The 23,852-nt window shown below is 31.4% G+C and overlaps 1 protein-coding gene across 1 annotated transcript in view; it reads left to right on the top strand.

The window, feature by feature from the left end:
- Positions 1–23,852, top strand: part of LOC144858830 (neuronal acetylcholine receptor subunit alpha-9-like) — a 96,137-nt gene that overhangs the window by 47,721 nt on the left and 24,564 nt on the right. The gene's annotated exons all lie outside the window — the stretch shown is intronic.

Raw genomic sequence — 23,852 nt, 5'->3', positions numbered from 1 at the left:
AGAACAAAATCATTAGATTATTAAGTTATTTAGAAATGGTCGAAATGTTAATATGAACGTGATGATGAAGTTAATATGTAATTAATTATATGTATATGGTAATATGGAAAATAATGGTGTTTGAGTTGAAGTTGTCAGATGAAATGGTAATTGACCAATTTACCTCCTCTATAGATGAAAATTCAAACGACTCAAATGGTAGATATTTTAGAACACTTTTTAACTCGTCCTTACTATCTCACCTAATTCTCACTTAATAAATCAATACTTATCCAAATAATATTGTTAAATTTAAGAGAGAAGAAGACATGATTATAGGCTATACGGTTTGTTCTTAGTACATTTATGATATGATTATGTGGTTGAAACAAGAACACTAAAACTCAAAAAGTTATTGGCTCATAATTATTATGTTGTCGGGAGGTTGTGAGGCAGCTGTTGCCAAAACAACGACGATAGAAACATTTTTGTTTTCTTACATACGGGGCGCCGTTTTGGGAAATGTATAATTATGATGGAAAATTGCCTATAGAATTGTATCTTGTAAATAATTGTCTATGCCTACAGAAGTATTTAAAAGTAAACATTCTGTCTATTATTATAATTATTTCATAAGATAATTTCTTCTCAAACTACGGAATTTCTGCAAAGTAAAACTTGTGTATACACGACAACTTTATTGTAAAATAAATGTACATGTACCAAACGGCGCCCCGTACTTAAAGGTATCATTGATTGAATTTGGTAAAAATCATGAACTTATGACGTACATAATAGGCGCAAAACCTGAAGGATTTTTGGTACGTCTCAGCTTTACATAATAATACACCTCTCTGCTAACCAATTACTCGTTATGAATTAGGTTAATTTGTTGAATATTATAGGAAATAGGTCTAATCAATAAATGTATTTTATGTCATCATCAGTGACGTCTTTAAAAAAAAAAATGAAAAAGAGGATTGTTGGAAATATTAACATTGAACTCCAATTGTGACTAAATTAGATTTAAAATGGTGACTCATTGGTATCCTTAATGTGATGTGTATTTAGATTCTTTGCTGAAAGGAACTGCTTTGTCATGTATGAACATTTTTTAGACCTTTAATATAGTTGTGTGAATACAATGCCAGTATAACATGTCTTCTTTGACATGAGAGTCAATAATACATCATTAACTTTTAAAAAGTGTCAAACTATCGTATTACGAATTATGGTATAGTGAACATTGACGTATATTTACTGAATTAAATAACATTTATAGATAATAAAACAGATTTTATTAGATTATATTGCCTTTTATAACAGCATCTTCATTATACCTAATTTATTTTGATTTATGGTTAGCGTCATCAAATACCAATAGGAATAGGGCCTGGTTTTATTATTTTACACAATAGTAATAAGGGAACTTTTCTCTGATAATACCAAGTATCGTAATATTGTTGTCTCATTTGTCGAAAAATATGTTTTATCTTACGGGAATAACCCACCCTTTTGTTCTTTTCTTTTTTTTTAAACAATATCAATTAAAAATTATCTAAAAAAATACAACTTTTTCAAAATGGAATGGTATTAATATCGTGTCTAATATGGACATTAATAATAATAATTTTGTTTTTGTTAAAACATACTCTATATATTCCATTTAAAACTTGATTCATTTTATATTTGTTGATTAAAAACATTCCATCGTATTTCGACTAATCGATTTATATTACAGTCAGTTGCCTTCTTGAAAATTGAAAGTTGTCGCGTCACAAATTAACGTAAAAACATGTTTAAAAAGAAGATTTACATTTTGATTTTGCATATTAAAAAATACGCGCGCGTTTTTGTGTGTAATGCGCAGATAGCAGTTATTAAGTTGTTTTGTGTGTCCGCCTCATACAAAATAGGCATATAATATCATGATCTGTAAATCTAATATCAAATGAGAGAAAGTTAGGAAAATACCTATTTTAATGTAATCTGCTTTATTTGGAATAATACAGCTATTATACGTAAATGATTGTTTAAACCACAGGAAATAAACTAGTTGAGGATTGTAAATTTATGTAATTGCTGCTGAGTTTTAAACAGTAATTGTCTATTGAAAGATGGTAAAGTAGACTTAATGATAATGTCGATAATAAGCGTCTACACACTGTAGACAGACTGTGAAACGTGTCAGAGTCAACTACCATCTTCACACTCTACTGTATACACGTTCCCCTGGCACTCGTTAACGCAATTATCTCACTGTGTCTCTGGTTAATTGTATTGATGTATGACACGCTCCGACGGACATTAATACCGCCAGAAGTTATCTATGTATTTGTTACGTCATTGGAAATGTAACGATTATGTCCATGTTAGCGTTTCATGATGTTACGGCGTGTCCTACATCTCTTCAATGTAAACTTCCATTAACAAATGAAAGTGTGCTGTTAATTCTTTAGAATAACATTCGTTACTCTAAACGACAAGGAAAGCCTAATATAGTGGATCAATCATGATAACATAAAAACGTTTCTTGGAACAGAAAGAAAACCATGTAAAATGTTAAATGTAACGATTCAAGAAGGAAAAGCAATTGGCAAAATTAACAATTCATACAAACAAAATGTTTAACTTTAGTTTAAACAAAAATAGTTACTGGTAAACAGTAATAATGGGAGACCTTAATTGAAATTACCTACTCTTGTTGAGAGAAGAAACAAACTGGTGTTGTCTTTCGGGGAAGGCTTACTAAAATCCGAGCTGTTTAGAGAAATACTTCCCCCTCTTCATAAGCCAGCTCGGTCTCTCAGATTCAACCGATTTCTAGAAGTACCTCATTGTAAAACCAGCAGACTTAGGTCGTCTCCAGTTCCCACCATGGTGGATATAATTAATAGGCATCACTAGCTCTTTTTTTAGATATGTAATTTAGTGAATGTTTTAAGGTTTTTTTATTCATGTATGGTTTATAATTTTATGGTACGATATCTAATTTTAATAAAATGTTTCTATTTTTATAGCAATTTTAACTAATTTTTATTTATTTGTAATACAACTCATTTCAGTCTTTGACTGTCGTTTTGTAATATATTTTTATATACCGATTAAATAAATAAATAAAAATAAAATTATAATTCCTATAATAACAGATATTTCCTTTTTCATTGTATAACTAAACCGCCCTCTATACGAGGCAAATACTTAACCGCGATGACGTCATTAAAATGGCGCATTTTTGTAAATTGTAAACAAAGTTCATTGCTCTTGTTTTCATATGCGATACAGTTAAAAACCCGTGTAAAAACTATACACTATTACAATCCCAATGAAGTATTGTAAATTTTAACACATTTTACTTGTATTAAAAACTGAACTTAAATGAAGAGAACCTGTGTGTGTATACAAGTAACACCGTGGTGGAGAGAAAGCCAACATCTTGCACACACTGTTTTAAATTCTCCACTTCTCTCCAAATCTACGGTAATCGAAAATAGGTGAAGCATAATTGTGAAATATTTAACAGAACTTTTCGAAAATCCAATTTGCCCTTGAAATAAAAACATCATGAATGATTTGCGTTGTGACATATTTTCCCCTGTATAGACATTACAAAAATAAGCGCCCCCAACGTTTACTTATGATTCTATACTCACTGCATAGACATTATGTTCGCCGTTTCCTTCTATTCTTTAAACTGTAATTATTTAAATATCATATTAAAGAACAAACAGAAGAAAATATAACAAAAGAAAACTAAGATAACTAAAAATAGTTTAGACATCGTCTGATATATATCTTGTACGGTATGCTGCGCTTTTTTTCGGTACGAATCTAACCCAAAGGTGTTATTAAGCTACAAACTTCATTATTCCACTATATCGATCCAAATATTCAAACTATAAGTGATTCTTGCATTACATTTTGCGCGAGGCTATTATTTAAATTCACCTTTAACATTTGTTGGATTGAAAGTTTCTTTTAAATAGAATAATACATTCACATAGATCATCTTTACTTTCATGTATTATTTGTTTATTAACTAAGTAACTTCATTTAGGCCTACATGAATACTCGTTAATATAATGAATTATTTAAGCAGATATGTACGTTGATTGCTGCTAACAATTGGACCTAATATACTTCAATTACCACATTCAAAAACACCGGTTATACCTTAATGTACTTTCTATATTATGCTGCTGGGTTCTGTTGCTTCTTCGTATTGTAAATATTGATAGAACGTTTATGTCAAGCGTAGCCTGCCATGAAAACGTATGATATGGCAAGGAAATTGCATGACCACGTAATTCAGCCCTCAACGGTACCAAGCGGGCGCGCCGTGAAGTTACACGCGATGAACAGTACGGATGTACTTATGAGTATTAGGTTATACAAACGTACGTCCACCGTCCACACTAAGGCAGTGTGATTACTCGATTACTAGGAACAATCAAGTTTGCCCGTTGCGTTAAAGGACACACGAGATATACGAACATTTCTAGTAAACACACTTTTAAAATAAATCGTACAAAATATAATTGTTCCTTTTGCCTATCTGGATATTAAAGTGTTTCTTTAAAATAACAGACTAAACATTTTGGCAAATTTAGGTCTAATACAGGTCAAATTAGCAATTCAAGCGACAGTACCTATCTCTTATATGTTGACGGATGAAAACTCATGAGGTAGATTTTGCCATGCACTTGTGACGTCACAGCAATCTACGGCGATGGCTGTACGGCGAGCTCGTGCGGCAATATCGTAAATCTCGCGATTGTTCTGAAATCATTTGTACATCCCTAATTCGTTATTATAATAATGGTTCTCGTTAAAGTTTTCCTTTAAGGAGAGGATAGACAAAGGGTTAGGTTCAGAATCAAAGGCAAAACAGATAATCGCATAGTTTCGTTGTGTAAGTGCCCTTTTTACTGTAGTTATAAGATAAATAATTTATAATAAGATTAATGCATCAGGTTTTTCAAATCATATGAATTTAAATCAAGTTTCAATTTATAAATATAATTTAAATGTATGCGTGTGATGTATATAGTTTATAGTTCTAATCGTTTCAGACAAGCGTCAAAGCGAGTGCCTTTATTATCAATAAAAATAATCCAAACAGTTAAAAAGGAGCTTAAATGTACAGACTTATATCAACGGATCGTGTTATTAAGAAACATTTCTCAGTATAAATTTTCAATTGGATTATATGGAATGTTGAGGGCGATATTACAATTTCATACGTTTTCGAATGGCAAGTTATGCTATCAATGTTTTTAACCGCGTAACTAAGAACACGTGGTTCCTGTAATTCAGTATTTATATTGCCTGCTTCTGCTTTTTGCATTTTATTCCGTTGGGGATCATTCTATTATATTGCTATATATTCGTCCAAATGACAAATTTTATGATAAATATGCGAAGGGTTTCTGCTTACATTACGTTGTTTCAGTTCAGTTGTTGTAATTTATCAATGTTTTCACAACTCCATACAATCGAACTACAACAAAATGTTGATATGCCGAGTGTAGACTTGCAATTGAGAAAATTCATACAAATTAATTCTGTACTGTAATACGATAGGCGAACGACTTACAAATACGTTTATCAAGAGAAATAAACACTCATCCTACCAGAGATAATCGATACTTACCTGATACACTATACACCCGTAAGGAACTTAAATTGACTCAAATGCTTGCCGTGCAAATAGGCATGTAACCCGATACATGCAATTATATTGACAATGCTTGATAGTGAAAGCATCTATCTTGTGTATCGTAATTTCACTTGATCCGTATAGAAATAATTTTTATTAAGATAAATATAATTGAAATGAAATCTGACAAAGTTTAAACAGAAGTTTACACTTAATGATTATTTACGTAACGCAAATATTTCATTACTTCTTATACAAATAGATTCGCAACTTCCGTATGTGTACCTTTTTAATTACAATTTTATTGAAATATTGTGTCCCCGTCGCAGTATGTACTCCGACATGGGTCCACATCACCCCTCAAGATACATCGGTGTGTGTAGGCCTAATTATGGATTGATGGCTTTAAGTTGGTTCCCATTTTGGCGCAATGTAATGATGTAAGCGCAATGTAAGCAATTTGATCAATCACGACACGGCGAATCATCCAAACTGTCACTTGTAAATGGTTGTAACTTACTTGCGCTGCGCCTACGTCGTTGCGTTGCGTAGAGACCAAGCTTAGTATTGTTAGTAGATGTGCCTATATTTGTTGTATTGCGGCTTTAAACATGATTGAAATGTGTTGTTTCAACCCTTATGTACGCGCAGCATTTTGAAAACTAATTTCGTATCCATCTCCAGAAAAGAAATTCATATCGAACCGTTGGCGGCGCATGACTTGAAAACGTGGAAAAGCATTTCACTAATGATATATTACTCTGGATCGAAATACCTTCTAAAATTACGCGTTCATTAATTAAGTTAATAATAACAGGATTACTTTACATTTACTGGCAAACAATCCAAAACATCGGTCAGAATTTAGGAGATTAGAAAGAAACATTTCTAAATCTCACGCATAAAATGGAATGAATTATCATAATTTTTCCCTGAATGTTAAAATTCTTTATTTGCAACGATTAAGTGTTAGTACATGTTGTAAAATTTCTGTGTCAGGCATTTCGCCAATAGAAATCATTGACCATGCTTTCCAAATGTTTGAAAAAAGTATAAGACATGCAACATTATTATAACGATGCTAATGTATGCTTCCTAAATTTTTTATAAACGTTCCATAGCGCCCTCTAATAATTCCTCACCAATATTATGGTCGTAATGTTTTTCTTGATGACGCCCTCAATTGACAGTGACTTCCAACTTCTGTACATTTTGCTCTCACATCACGTACATAACGTAACATAAAATATTTAAGTTGTACGTGTATGTTTTTTGTATTACAAAAGTCTATCTAGATTACCAACAAATCTTCCCTGAAATTTACTATGACCCTTTGAAACCTTGGATATAGGACAAATACATGTGTTTGGTCAAGTTAGGGTATTGCCATTTTCTTTATATTTTTTTTTATTTCATCGATGTATATTTTGAAGTATATGTGATTGGTTTAGATATTGACGTATATCAGTTATATGTCCACACTGCCAAAACTTTTGACATTTATGGTAATATTATGTCTTTAAATTTCAAGAATATGTCCGAGTGTAACGCCTGGCATTTAATTACATCAATCATGCCATGTCTTTTTCACATAGAATATATTTGCTTTTCGTTGAAGTTTACGCCTGTCAAACTAAACTATCTTCCTATTAATAATGTGATTTTTTAGAACCATGTTAGTACCAAATAAACCTATTTTTGTTTAATTAATTAATACAAACTAATTGGATAAATTAAAACTAGAACTAAGTAATTTATTTTCATACATTAGCACACTGTAATAAAACGTCTTGTTTATCATAACTTTAAAAAAAAGGATAAAAAACAAAACTGATTTTAAAAATGAAGTAGTATTTTTATTATTAGTGCATGGACCTAATTTGTAAGTCCATGATTAGTGAGAAAAAAGATATATAGCTGAGCAATGTTTTGCAGAATTCATGCCCGTACTGAATAAAACTTTATTTATTTATTTATTTATTTTATTGATGGTAACGTAAACAAAAAACTAATTAAATGATGAAAAATAATCTTAAGAAATACTTTAATTCACGTACTTCATGTCTATTGGCTAGTTGAAAATGGAAGTAGTATCGAAAACTGTGCAGACGTATCATATAATATCATTATTGCACACTGACAATTTAGGCCTACGCGTTTTGCTTCAGATAGAACAAAAGACTAGGCGACTCCAATTTGAAGCAATGCGTATGCTTAAGCTATTTCTACACGATCTAACTGTATGTGACAAATCTGATGTGCCCATGGACATGGGGATGTCATTACTACCATATGTGGGTACATCAAATTGGTACTTCTCGATTTCAGAATCAATTTCTATATTATTTGACTAATGACTCGTGATTCCTATTAAAGCGAATTATTGAAAATAGCAAAACTTCTCTGGCTTATTGCCATGTCCGCAAATCATCTATCGTTTTAACTATAAAAAATATCTTTTTTTTCGACAGGGGCCTGCTTATCATTTAGCTTTTATCTAGCATCCGTGTTACCAGGGAAGAGTGAAATTTTACTCTTCCTTTCCTGGTTTTACAAAAAAGCAACCCAATGTATAAAGGTTAAAAGAGTAAAAATCAGAAAATAATGAAAAAAGTAGAAAACGGAAATTTAATGTATGAAAATGAAATGTGAACGAAATATGTATGAAATATTGAATGAATAAAGGTGGTGGTTAACCACAAAAGAGAGAAAAAAAAAAGCAACCCAATGATACATACAACCAGCTGATACTGTGTAATAATCTCCTTAATAAAATTAACATTTGCAAATATCGGTCGCTTTTAGATTATAATTGTACTAATATAATTCGCTAACTAAGACTATTAACTTCAATTAAGTATTGCAAATGCCAATTGATAAGTATTATTACGTATAAAATTATGTTGAAATTCAGATGTATTTCTTTAAAGAGAATCAATTTACCTCAAGGGAAAACAATTAACCATAAAATGATATTTGTAATGTGCTGAATGTTCGAGCTACGTTATCATACATTTTGAATTTCGAGCTTGATATCACATTTTCATAAAGAAAAAGATAGATTGTTGAATATTATTCCAACGCATCCGTTTTTTGTTTTTGAGTGAATGATCTTAATCGTTTTTGCTAAATAAATGAGCGTTTAAATGAAAGGTGGAAGTTCGTACCAAATAGAAGATACAAGAAAAGAAGCATCCACCTCGATGTTGTTTAGGAAAATGAGATATTTCACAGTTTTTTGGCTTTTAATTCTGCAGAGTTCTCTGTAGAAAATGATAAACGTAATGTATTTGTTTTAGTTAAAAGCTTATTCATGCTGTATCTCCATAATACGACAATATTTACCCAGTATCACTGACTTATTATGTTTGTCATTTTTTAATTATTCCTCGTAAGTTAAGTGTTTCTGAGTTATTGTAATAGTTTCTGTTAACCATGCTGTAAGTGGCGGATGTGTTTCTGCTGTTGTTTTTGGTTGAAAACAAATAATAATAATAAAATACAGCATCTAATGTGTATCATGGTTAGGTCTTAGAGGTTATGATCTTTGATATACTAAGCGATATGGGAATACATACTTTCAGTACGCACACGGTAAGATAACGGTTTCATAGATGATTTAAATTATGTATGGGCAAAATTATTACATGTTTACTTTATGTTTCTTGACGTTTTTCACTTTATGTCTTAATACATTCAACCTTTTTTATACGTTTTAATGTCGTAATTGCTAATGTATTTAATTTCTATTGTATACCCTTTTCTCTTTTTTGGCGATTGCAACGTTTCTAGCCGTACCGTTAATTGTTGTACTTTTAGTATGTTATACCCCAACAAATAAATAAATAAATTAGAGTTAAAATAATATTAAAAGCTGAAGAATTACATGACATACATACAATATAAGAACGTAATTTGAATTAATTCAGAAAAAAAAGACTAAAAAGATCCTTCCTTTGGCAACGGTTTACAGTTTTTAGTCGCGTGCAATGCGACTCTACAGCTCACTATGTCGGTCGGTTGGTCGGTCGGTCGGTCGATCGGTAAACACTAACTTGTATATGGCTTGTCTTGATATCAGTTTCATCTAGCCAGGACTCGATGTGGATGTTTTTCACGGTGCGCAATCAAAAATTACGCACGATTTAACGAAATCACGTTTGTAATCATATCTTCACAAGCATGAATACAATTTGGTACTAATACATTTCAGGTCATATTTCATCATATGTCAATACAATTACGTGCGTAGCGCATACAACGCATGTGTACGCGCGCTTAAAATTTTCAAAATTGTCAAATTTATTTTCGATGAAATTAGATTACGTTTCAGGCAATTTTAAGCGTTTAAAAAATTGCAATGAGTGCGCAGATGTGTGCACGCGCACTGCACGTTAAACGTTAATACGCACTCGTTTTGCCCAATTTATGTTTTACAACCTTTCGTTAATAATCATATTATTTGATTCACTTTCCAACTCGAAATTACGTTATACGAGCACGTAAAAAATATAAATGTTCAGCAATTTCGGTCGGTTGGTCGGTCGGTCGGTAAACACTAACTTGAGCACGCGACTGCAGCCATGTATATGGCCTTGTTATTTTCAAGAAAGAAGTGTGACTCTTTGTGACTGCAATATTATTATTTTATAAATCGTATGATACAATCTAATAATAGTGTTTATTGGCAAAATTGTTCTGTAACAAACATCAACATGTGATTATTGCGTTTGGGTAAACTGATGTTTAACAGTAATGATAAAATAATGAAATGGCGAACAGCCTTCTTCACTGTTATTAATCGAAATAAAGTATGTTACATACGAACATTTCATTTATTGCTTTTAGTTGAACTGGAATGCTAAAGGAGAGAATTGTCAAAGTAATACACTACATCGTTTTGAAAGTAGAAAACTTATTACCATTCTTCAATTCATTTAGAAAGAAAAATAAATCCTAACTTAATACACAAATCTGTATATAAAATATGATATGTATGTATTAGGAAAACCTTGAAATCAAAGAAACTTAAAAACTATTGTTTTAGGCCTAAAATTATGAAAAAACAAATCGAAGATTGTTTAAGAAAAGACCTATTATTTTATAAATAATAAATCGGCATATCAAAAAAACTACCGTTTATTCCAAGCGCAATTAATTTAAATTTGTAGTATTTTAAATATTTATTATATTTATTATATTATTTATATTTTTTATTTTCCATCATAATTTGCCAATTTTCGATATTAATATTTACATTACATTACAAGTTAACCTATCTAACTAATCGGGTATGGTTTGGAAATTCGATGATTTTTTAATGTTTAATGAAAACACCCTTCTTTTTGTATACTAACTTGTGGCGAAAAATCATGACGAAACGGTTTATATTCATCGTTCGTCAAAGTAACGGATGGTAATGAACGCCTTATGCTATAATGTATACACAAAGTGAAACAGACATGACATTAAAGAATCAGTAAAAAATTATTGGTTCTTGAGGCAGGATTAGAATTTTTCCAACTGCCTTTAATGCGTTTTAAACATTTGATGACATTTTAACATGTTTAGAATGTGCACGATTCTGAATAGATACACTTCAAATGGAGTTGAGACCTGGGTTCAAGTCATGTCACGGTGTTGTGTTCAACACCATTCAAAAAACGTGTGTAAGATTTTTTTTAAAGAAAATGTTTTGTTTTTTATCATGTGAGCAGGACAGTGATTTCTCACGCTTTCCAGGCCGTGTGCCAACGAGTAACTTGTTGTCATTTACCGTTGTGGTATTGCACTGTACAGTTTGAATAAAACAGGGATTTTTTCTTTAAACACGCTTATAAATAAAATAAATAAAAAAAAGTAACCCGCAAGCATCTGCGTAGCTTTAATTTTGGGTTCAATCAACGAAATAATCAGATAAAAACAAGGGAAAGTGAAAAATACTAATATATACTAGTAAATACTAATAAAATAAATAAATGTAAAATAATTTAAATCAGTTAACCTATACAATAACTGTAACGCATCATTACAATTTTACTTTTACTTTTGAAATTGCAAAAAAAAAGTTTTATGAAAAAGACAGAAATTGTTAAGGCAATACAAACAAAAATTATGCAAAATAACGAAAGTGTATGTCTGAATAATTGTGTACGAGATTTGATTAATGTTTATAGTAGAAAACAAGATTTTAGATTTTGAGAAAAAAGTTAATCCGTGTAAAATGTTTGATTGATGTATTGATATTGCACTATTTCGTTTCAGAAAGAATGCGCAGTTATGTAGCGTGCGCAGGTAAACTTTTCTCGACATTTCGAAAGAAAAAGAATATCATGTAGCATTAATCGAATCATTGCGCTCATTTCTTCTCATTGTGATTTATAAAAAAAAATGTCGGTCAATGAATTCATGTTAAGCTAAATAAATACGCTGAATTTCCGAATCATATTATATTAAACGTAAAATGGGCACAAACAACACAATAGTAAGCTTTCGTGTTTTCTTACGCCCTCTATATTTGAAGCGCTCTTGTCGTCGGAGAAGACACTTGTATCACTCAGTGTACTGGATATTGATTTTAACAACAGATAGTTACCAGAATGAGCATCTCCCACAAGACTGAAACGCATTACCATTTCTCGTCACTCGTGAAACATTTCTTGAGTATTTATTGTTTTATAATAAAATGAAAGTATGTTGCATCAATAATATAATCATAAACATAAATTATTACTCTGAAACACTTTTTACTGTTGTGTATATTATTATAAAGGCATATTTAGTGAAATGAAACTTATATTTAAAACATAAGATAAGTAAATTTAATCGTAAATATTAAAGATAAGTGTTTATTATACCTTTAATAATACTAATCGGAGGCTACTTGCTACACCCAATACGGCATATTATGCTACTCAATTCCCGTAATCTTGTGATTTGACATGTTTAAGTCAAGTACATTTTTACCGTTTTTTAAAGCAAATATAACATGTTCTGAGTTCCTCAAATAACAACAGTCAGTACGTTATGTTGCAATACTGTAAGTATTTTAAGCGTGACGGGTCAAAGAAGTCTGCGTATTGTAATGTTTACAGGAGGCGCGCCCTCTCACGAATAACAATGTTACTTGACTCCTTGGTCCAGAGAGTACAACTCCCTTCTTGGTCGGTGTTTAACTAGGGAAGAGTGTTTACTGTTACTCTTCCATGATAGCACATATTTTCATTTTATGAAACAGCTATAAGGTTTATGGCAACTCAGACCTAATGTGACCTAGTTAATCTAGCTTGAAACAGAAACGCAGATTTAACATTTCATAAATGTTGTATTTTACTTCAAAATTCGTCATTACGCATCTGTCATCGTAGTACAATATAATATGAACAATCATCTCATTATGATTTTTTTTTTCTATCCAGTCATGTGTTTCATAATCGGTACCGTACGATAAACAACAACACTATCAGAATGATAACTACATTCCCATCTGGTTGATGTATATTTACTTCGACTATGACTTCAACAAAATCAAATAAATATGATTTCTTTCTATATGTTATCTACTTTGTAACAAACGTCGCGTTTAACAAGTCTATATATAAAATTAAATATGATTAATAAAGATAAGATATGAACCCATAACAAAGATGTCTTAAAACTCTCACACGGTTATGATAGTGGTATTTCAAAATCAATACATTTGTAACATCTCGTCTTGTAAATAAATAATCAATACATTATCAATTAAATCGGTGATATCATACATGTAAGGATTCCGTGTGGTTGTATGCCCTTTTTCAAAAATGTTATGTGTCCTGCTTTTGTGTTACCCATGTTTATTATTTTTAACCAAAATACAACGTTTCACCAGGGAAGAGTTAAATTACTCTTTAATTTAACTCTTCCCCTGGTTTCATTTTCTTATTTTACGCCAGTGGTTACATTTGTACAGTATTATGTATCATAATACATAAGCTCTTGCCTACTACTTTTTAAAGTATTGTAACTTTAATGTGAACATACCATGGGATGTGAATACACTTAATTTTATGTAGGAAGGCGACGAATTATTCATTATTTACGCTTCCATCATATGAATATGCATGTCGATCGTGTGACGTATTAATTTATCTAAGTACACTCAGCTAAAGAAAATGTTTTTTCCATAGACTGGCTCTTGGTTGCCGGGTATTTGCTATCTAAAAAGAAAAATACTCCAAGACCTTTTATAAGATGCACCACTTTATCACCTCTACTTAATTATACACTAAAGCTTGAAGGGGGTTGTTAAATTGAAACTGACATTTTGCATTTGTAGCTGGAAAGGCTATATCAACGCCAGAATACGTAGTTTAAATTCAGTCAATGTACGTGCTACAACGTCTGTATATATCTGTATTGGTTTGGTATCAAAGTTTAACTTTAATTTAGTTTAAGCTAATTTTTTTAACAGAACTATAATATGATTAACTTTTTATTCTGTCCAGTTAGTATTTATTCATTTCGTTCTCCTTTTGTGATGTCCATTTAGTATTTATTAATTTCGTTCTCCTTTTGTTATACCACTGTTCTTCCGAGTGGCCATACGAAACGTTAAACACTTAACGATTAAAAACAACTTAATCTAAACTAAAAGCATGTTCTATTTCTGTTATCACGACACTCAATTCTGATTTTTCAGGTGCACTTTTCTCTATCAAGTGTCGTTCAATATGATTTATATTGTACGGTGGTTCTATTACACGACATCTTTCTGAAATTGTGTGCAAAACTCGCAAGATTGTTGCCCGTTTGAAAATCGAACTGTGTACCGGCTATAATTGTTCTACGCCGCGATCAAAATCACAGCGCTGCCTTTTTGAATGGCATACGGTCACTTAGTGGAATAGTGTGTTATAAAACAAAGCATAGGCATACATGTGTTGTATTCCTTAAATCGAGATAATAATAATATAATAGCCAATCTTTAAACTCGTGAAAATTATCCCCACTCAATTCAAATATTCATTTTGTATTCTAACATTGTATATAGAAAGCGATTGGAATATTGTTTAGAAAGACGAATTTAATGAGGCAAATTACGTGACTTAATGATACGCTTACAGCAGTTATATTATATAATTATAAATTACTTAAAATAAGATATGAATAATTTAATTTAAACTGTGTGTGTCTGTTGAAGCCGACAGTAAAAAAGGCAATTAAGGTTATTTTGTTTCTGTGTAGTCTATGCGCACTTAAAAGTATCGATAGTTTCTTAAAGGTCATTGATATTTGAAATTAAATGTTAAACATGATTGCATAGCTTTAGGTGTCTGTGATTAAGATGCCGATTGACAATATTTAATTGCTTTTTTGTAAATTCACAAGACTGGAGTGCTATAAAGAAACTTTAGTTGCGTGATATGAATGTATGATTTAAGGTTTCTGAAAGGGTATACGTAGGCCTACTTGTTTTTTTTTTCAACTGAGGTAACGTACATAATCGCCATCAGGTATTGAGACAATCTGTAATCTGCGGTATCCTGTCTTGTGACAGCGACGCTCATCACATGGGATATTATATCTAAAGCATCTTCTAATGATACAATACAGTAGCCTCTTCTCCAAACAAGACATGTCAACGATGTTCTACCAATCAAACTGTATGTGACAAAAGAATGTTATGTGGCCATATACGGACATGGTGATGTCATATAACAACCATATTTAAGCATATCACTATCACACTTTTTTGTCACATGAAGTTTGATACCGTAGTGTAGATAGAGCTTTAACAGTGTGTGAATTTGAGTTAATTTGAATGAATGAAAATTTAATTTAGAAGTTACCATGTGACATGGTACGCCTGTTGCCGTCTGCATACAAGATACTACAGGCCGTGTATTGTCGCTAGACATAATACCATACATAATTATTAAATTATATTATACATACGTACACGTTAAAAACATTTAATTTGTTATGGATTAATAACAGAAACTCTTCAAAAACGTGACGTGACGCGCAGATTACAAAGAACGCTTATTAATTAACAGCCCATAATGTCGTATAATAATGCTAATGACATTTAGTGGAGAATGTTAACATACTCAATTGGATTCTTTTAAGCTGACGGTCATTCAGGAATACTTCACCGCCATTGATTTGTATAAAGTTGGAGTGGCCTCTCAGGGTATTATAGTTTTCAGTATAAAGGAGGCCAATACAGCTATAGAAAATGACTCTCATAGGACTTAGTCCGAGTAAAACTAAACCTTTCCAAAATACAAATAAACTATAAAAAATGTCAATTGCATTGGTTCAACACGACAAAAAGGTGTACAACGCGAAAATGTCAATTCTATTCCGTGGCCAAAATTTAAAAGATGCCTGTCTTAATAGCTCACAGAGACCTCGTTATTGATTAAGCCTAAAGATTGAAATAAATAAATAAAAAATTACAGAGAGTAGAATATTTTCATTTATTGAAAGCCATATTTAACGGTACTAGTCAGCATGTAGTTAAATTTGGCTATGGCTATTTTACACACATTATGATTTTTAGCTAGCCTTTATAAAGCTATGTCAAACTAGTTTGACAAAAAAAGTGTGATGTGCCCAAATACGGTAGTGATATTTGTGATTTTGTTGTCACATAAAGTTTGATAGTGTAGACAGAGCTTAAGTAAAAAAACATCATTCACGATTTTTGAATGCAACATTTTCTTCATGACAATATTAATTTTGGTTTATGGTGACAATGATGATGAACAATTTCACTAGAGATTTCTGCAATACGGTTGTGTTAATAGAAAACCAGTGTTCATATCTGATATAGTATAATTTTTCCGTGTGTCTGCGTACGCTACGGAAGACGTCAAAACCCCCACATCACTTTCAAATTATACAGCATATTTCTCTACGGATTTGATTCGATTCAATGCCTTTCCACTTCAACTCAATTTGAATCTATTGATATATCTATAATGTCGTGTCTAAAAGCATGTTGTGAAAATATATTTATATAAACGTTATGAAACACTTTTGCAATATGCTTTCTTGTAATCAAACTAACATTTGATAAAATGTATAATACTAATACTATGTAATATTAATGGCAACACGTGATGAGTTAAAGCTAGTACAGCCACTAATAAGGTTACACATACAAAGGTGTATCCGAATATGGTTAATTTACGTATTTCAGGGGGTTATTTCCATTTTATCCCAATTAGATATGCACGAAGAAAGAGTTTGTGATCGTGAATCTTACAATAAAATGTTTAAAATATTGTACTGTAGGCATATTCCTTTAAATTGAGTTAAATAACTATGTAGTTATCTTTAAGTAGAGTTGAAGATAGTCTGTCTATTTATATTAAAGAAATCATTTATGAACATATTGCATTTTAGTAACGAAAGAAAGCTAAGTAAAAAAACGATGTGGAATGTTATTCAGATGCACGATATTTGAATACGATTTTAAAAAGCCATGTCAGAAGTTGCCCTGTCAAATTAGAAAGGGCATCTGAATTATAAAGCTATCCTCCACATTATAGTGATGTAAACTAGGTCCGACCGTACCACATCCAAAGGTGACGACGCGCGCGCGTATACAGAATTCCACCAGAAGGACGCCGCTCATCAGACATCGACAGTTTTATTCCTGGTTTTACAGAATGCCTTACAGGTATCGCTGTTGACATTTTTAAATTCAAGAACTTACGAGATAAAAAGATAGGGACCTCAATATACTTTCTGAATTCATGAATTCCAATTTATGCGCATACATGTGTGCACGTAGTACAAGTCACTCATAAGTACGAGATCAGGCAGTATAATCGCATCGGCCTGTGTTTGAAGCACTAGTATAAATTAGTTTCTGTTTTTATTCAGCTTACATAGAACATGCTTTTCGTTTTTGTTTTCTTCTGGCGCATAATGATGATTGCTTATACCGCACAGATAAAAACTATTATTAAATGTAAATTAAACATTATGACACGCCTAGGTATATCCTGAGGTCAATTGATTGGTTGATTTCTTACCACAGGACGTTGGTTATTCTATTTCATTCAAAGGTTAAGGTGATATTCAATTGTACTAATAAACGGCTAGATTTTTGTTTACAGAATGAGACACATTCCTGATCAATTGATTATTATAATTCAATGTTTGATTTCGTTTCATTCAATTGTAAAAGAGATATCCAATGGTACTAATCAACGGTGAGAGAGTGTGAGTGAAAGAGCGTTGATATTCAATGAAGATAAAAGGGATGGGTTTTGTGTTGATTAAATTTAATTTTTACAATAAAATATTATTTATTATACAATGTGGATACATTATTTTAATAAAGAATCACCGACATTAATACATCACGTCTGGTGGTGGTGGTATAATAATGTTTATATACTCTAAAGCCCATATTAAGGGAAGACCTTTGGGAACCTTCATGGTTTTCTATAGTGTTAAAACAAGCATCATTTCCATTCGTTCGTATTAAAGGAAAATATCCCACAAGGTTGTAAGCGCAACGCAAATAAGTTGGTGCAAATAAGTTGGTCAATCACGATGCGATGGATGCATGTCGTCTACGTCGAAGTACTTGCGTGTCGCTTATTATATCATTGGGTCCTAGTGTGAACCAAGCTTAATAAGGGTGTACCATGAAAAACAAAGCCAACAGCCATAAGTCGCGTGCTTTCAGAAAAAAATGAACTTTCAAAAAGTAATGTACTTTAAAACTTTTCTTTACATCAAAACAGTTAAAAAAGTACAGAAAAGCGATAAAACGCATAGTGATACCGGACCGACAAACAGACCGACAGACCGACCGACCGACATAGTGAACTATAGAGTCGCGTCCACGTGACTAAAAAGGTTTCTACAGTAGTTACAGTAATCTTACAAAGAAAGGTATTATTTACGAACATAAACATGAACTATTAATAACATGCACATATATGTGATATGTTGTTCCGGTAGATGAACAACATAATTCGAACCTCCATCGTTTAATTGCACTGTCTTATTGAGCCTTCTTATACATGTAATTAAGAAACATCTGACACTTCAATTACGCTGTTTTGAAAAAAAAAATGACATTAAACTCAGAAATGAGTTTGCACTATCTGTATAAGTAATAAATCATGAAATGCTTTATGTTCATTAACCTCACAATAAATGTCTTATACGTAGTTATAGATATTTCAATTAGTCATATACATTTAGGACTGGGTTATTACATTGGTTATTAATATTTAGATTGGTATTTAAATTTAATGCAAAAATGGTGTGATACAATTTCGTTTAATGTTTACCTTTATTAACAAATCCCATTGGTTGAAACTAGTTTAATTAATGCGCATAAACTTATATCGCTGAAATAAATTGATAAGTTGATGTCATCTTCACTTGTATTTATGACATTTAACTTATATCGATGAATCCCATTGGTTGAAATAAGTTTAATTAATTGCATAATAACACTTTCTGCATCGTGAACATTAATACAGACTAGATTGAAAGTTGTTTAAGTTAATAAACTCTGCCAAAATGTCAAACATTTTATTTTAGATTATTATTATTGCAATTGCAGAATGATTTTTGATACCAGTAAAACTTATCATTTTTTTCATACAAACAAACTGTGTTGCCTGTTTTAAATTCAGATTAAATTTGAAGAAATAGAAATAATAAAATAGCTTCCATTTTTAACTTGTATCTAAGAAGATATAAAAGTATGTTGCTTAAATATCGACTCAAAAGATACATTATCATGTAGTAATATATGTGTCTATGATGTAATGTGCTGATAGATAGAAAGATAGATGACTACATTTATAAACTATTAGCACACTTTTATATAATGGCGTTAAGAGCGTGTTTTGTGTGTGTTTAAGTTTGCACCTGACTGACTGAGAAGGGTCATGAGTGTTAGCTTAGTATACTTGTTACATTGATCGTATATGAAACATGAATAGACCATTTTGCGGTTGAAATAAAGTTATTCATTTTCGTAGAAAAAAGCAACACTTTTCTAAAATGGTTTACAACAATCCAGGCATTTAGACAAAACCCCATTGTCTGAAAATGCTTTAATAAATTACAGTTGTTCTGGTAAATATATTTTTAAAAATAAGTGTTGGTCAAAGTGAGTATGTGATTAAATTGCATATTCAACAAAATAATGTTTAAACTTTTTTTTCCACGGGAAAAGTATATCTTTGAACTTGCACTGAAAGAGTACAGTATTCATATATCATAGAAATGTACCGTATATTATATGAATTTCGGTTTATGTTATCTCGTTTACTAAATAACGGAAATGTGTGAGTTTACATTGAGTTTATTAATTCGTTGACGACCCATTTGAATAAATACCCACGGGTATCGTTGCCTTATGTTTATGTATTTAGAATAAAACCCCCACATTACTGTATGTATCGAACACATTCCTCAACGATAATACGTTTCCTTTTCTTTAAATTGGTCTGGATATAATATCTTCAACATTCCTTAATTCGTATCTTGTAATCAATAACGACTATCTCTAATGCGAGGCGTTCAATCATTTAACATGGAAATGTGTCGAGTTCCTCTTTTGCTGTTGAGTCTGATTGATATGTAGTTTTTCTACTTTATATTTTTGATGTGATGGTTTATTTATCGAAAGTTTGTTTTTGTCAATAATCGTTTGTTTTCTAAGATGTTTTGAAAGCATTGAATAACATTCGGATAAAACACTAAGTAAAATAAATATTGGTCTAGGATCGACCTAATAGTAATTGAGAAGTGCACACATTACGGTTATAGTTTGTCCTGAAACAACAATTCATTGTTGTTTCGGGATTGTAAGTTTAAGAATTGAAGAAACAATTATTTCCTCCTTAGTTTAAGCATAAAAAAAGCAGGCTAAATATTACCTCTTTGGTCGGAGCATATTCTCACTACAATCAATGATTCACATTTCTCAAGACTTTCAACCTATGTAGCAGAAATAAAATTGTAGACACGTACAGTATGCTATTAAAAAAACTATTTAAAATATTTTCCTGTGTATGTTTTTCCAATCGGTGTCTATATTTAATCCGGAAATCATTCCAACATCACGTGAGTTTTTGTGTACAAAGTATTAATATATTGGAATATCATACAGAGGTTTAAGACTGTGATAATGTCCTTCCATACTACCGCATCTACATCTACTAAAATGTATCAGAAGATAAATCTTGACAGGAGATATTATTTAACCGTTTTCCCTTCCGTTATTATTTAAAAAAATCATTACCAACAGTGTTGTATTTAATGATATCTTTCTTTTTTCTTTTCTGTCTAAGATTGCGTTTCTTCTTCTTTATTTTGTTTAAACAAAAAATGAGAAAACTCTGTGATAGTTAACTAATACATCATTACATATCTTTGTTAATCGCTAGAGTGGTTTGGTTTCATTACTTTCTATTAGTAATGACCTACTGACTAGTAAGTTATACAATGTAAGCATTATGAAATTAGCTACATTTGATAATATGTTACTTTGCTATTTTTTTTTACATTAACAATTTGCCAAAACGTTTTCCAACAATGTAAGCATTTAATTTTGGTACGAATAAGAATAACTATCGAGTGATTTTCTAACACTCGACCCCTACCTAATAATATCTGTAACAACACATTTTGGCAGTATCAGGAAGGTAACCTATTGCCAACGTTATCATGGTCGTCTTCTAACAATGTCAGTAACATAAAAAACATTACCCCACGAGAACCTAACATAAAACGTTTACAGCCAGTAGCTTTATAAACTAGTTTCCAGCATCGTTTCTGATATATACATTCAATTGTGGCTTATCATCACATCATCCATCGGATAAACCTACGTAAATGAACGTATTATACGACCGTATTCAGTTGGTTTAACAGCGGATTATCGAATCCCATCAGTTATCTAGTTTCGTTATCTAGTATATTTGTATGAATATAAAAAAAAAAGAGAATAGTATGAAATCTATTCAATCAATCAATCAATCAATCGTTCGATTTATATAGCGCCATTGACATACATATTTTACCATTTATTAAATGCATGTGCACCTACTGTTTATATTATATTTAATACAACAATAAATCTTCTTGGTCCCATACCATACTCCATTAAAATGAACGAAGCATGTCATATTCAAATCATTGCTCTGATGTTCCAGTTCTGCCTGTTGATATTATTATATATAATTTAAACAATTTTGCACGTTTTTAACATTATAGTAATTGTTGATGTTACCTTATAATACGTATACCATTATCAGAAAAAAATATGATAGTAAATGCAAACAGTCTAAATGATAAATTATTTTCTAATTTCTTTATAAATTGAAATGCATTTCATTGTATTGAATTTAATTCTTCACGCAGATCATTAATCAAAATGAATAATAATGGTTGTGAACAGTGTATGCACTACGAATAGTAATAGTAAGTGTGGCTATCTTACATAAAGAAACGAAGAATCTCTTTAACTAAAACTCTCCTCTACATGGTATTTTTGGAAATAACCAATACAATTATCATCATAGTGGTATTAGAAACATAAGCAACCTTTTTTTAATGGTCCTTCAAAATATTATTATTTTAGAAGTCTTATATTTCTGTGACGTTCAGACCTGTTTTATTGATATTGGGATCGTTGATTTGTGACGCAGGTTCACTACTTTTCATTCTACTCCAATCATTTTTAACATTCTCATAATATTTTATTTTAATGTAAGCCTATATTTATGCATGTGATCTGTTGAAGTAAAGACCCGTTTATGAACTTACAATACAGTTATAGTGGAGTAAATAAATTTCAAATTTAAAATAAAGTTTGTTCAAAGATCTGAACAGTGAGAAAGGAAGAGTAGTTGGTGGAAACAAAACAGGTAATGGAGACAGATCAGTTGATAGTCGAAGAACAGATGTAATGAAAGAGCACTTGATAGAGACAGAGCTCCTAATGAAGATACTGGACATTTTAGTTGGTGGAGTCGGGGCAGTTGGTTGACAAAAAGAAGTTGATAGAAATAGATCAATTAATTGAGAAAGATAAGTTGATAAAAGAAACAAAATGTGAATAGAGAAAGATTATAGTAGTATGTAGACGGAGCAGTTGGTGGAGAAACTGTAGATGATGGAGTCAGAACAGTTGATGGAGAAAGATAAGTTGATAAAAGAAACATCAGTTAATGGAGAAAGATTACAGTAGTATGTAGACGGAGCAGTTGGTGGAGAAACTGTAGATGATGGAGTCAGAACAGTTGATGGAGAAAGATAAGTTGATAAAAGAAACATCAGTTAATGGAGAAAGATTACAGATATATGCAGATAGAGCAGTTGATGGAGAAACTGTAGTTGATGGAGTCAGAACACTTGATGGAGAAAGATAAGTTGAGAAAGATCAGTTAAGGAGAAATATTAAAGCAGTGTGTAGACGGAGCAGTTGGTGGAGAAACTGTAGATGATGGAGTCAGAACAGTTTATAGAAAAAGATAAGTTGATAAGAGCAACATCAGTTACTGGAGAAAGATTGAGAGAAAGTGGTCGATGGAAACAGAGCAATTGACCGAGAGTAGATGTGGACGAAGCAGTTGATAGAGAAAGTGTAGTTGATGGAGATAGAGCAGTTAATGGAGAAAGATAATTTTGGAGACAGATCAGTTGATGGAGAAAAAGCATTTTGAGGACAGTTCAGTTGATGGAGAAAGTGTAGTTTATGTAGACAGATATGTTTATGATAACAAATCAGTATCCTTATGGTGGTTTAAGATCGATACTTGTTGCTAAATTTAGTGTGAAATCTTAAATTCATCGTGTGCGCCAAGTGTCTATACATGGCGTCAATGAATGCCCTGGTCGTCGTAAACCCTTTCTACGGATTTTAAAAATACGAAACTTTTGAAATAATTGATGTAGTCCAATCAATAGATGTACTGAGCATCAAATGTGTCCCTTTAGCTATACACAATTAATTACAGTTAGGCTACCAATTTAATTATAATTGCCCAAGGTGTAACTATAAATTAAGGTTATCATTTCTAGAGGAAATTATTATTGCTAAATTAAATCGTGTGTCGAGTGTTTTTCCCCGTTAGCTGTAAATTAATCATAGAACTGTCGAAATAGATATTAATTACGTGTTTATCGACGATGATTTGTCAACAAATCGCTGTAGAACTAGATGACAGAATTGCGGGTT

This window comes from Antedon bifida, chromosome 2 (assembly GCF_963402885.1).
Source record: "Antedon bifida chromosome 2, ecAntBifi1.1, whole genome shotgun sequence".
In the NCBI taxonomy this organism is placed as follows: Eukaryota; Metazoa; Echinodermata; class Crinoidea; order Comatulida; family Antedonidae; genus Antedon; species Antedon bifida.
The sequence above is the reverse complement of the archived record's forward strand: the minus strand, read 5'-3'. Positions and strand labels throughout refer to the sequence as shown.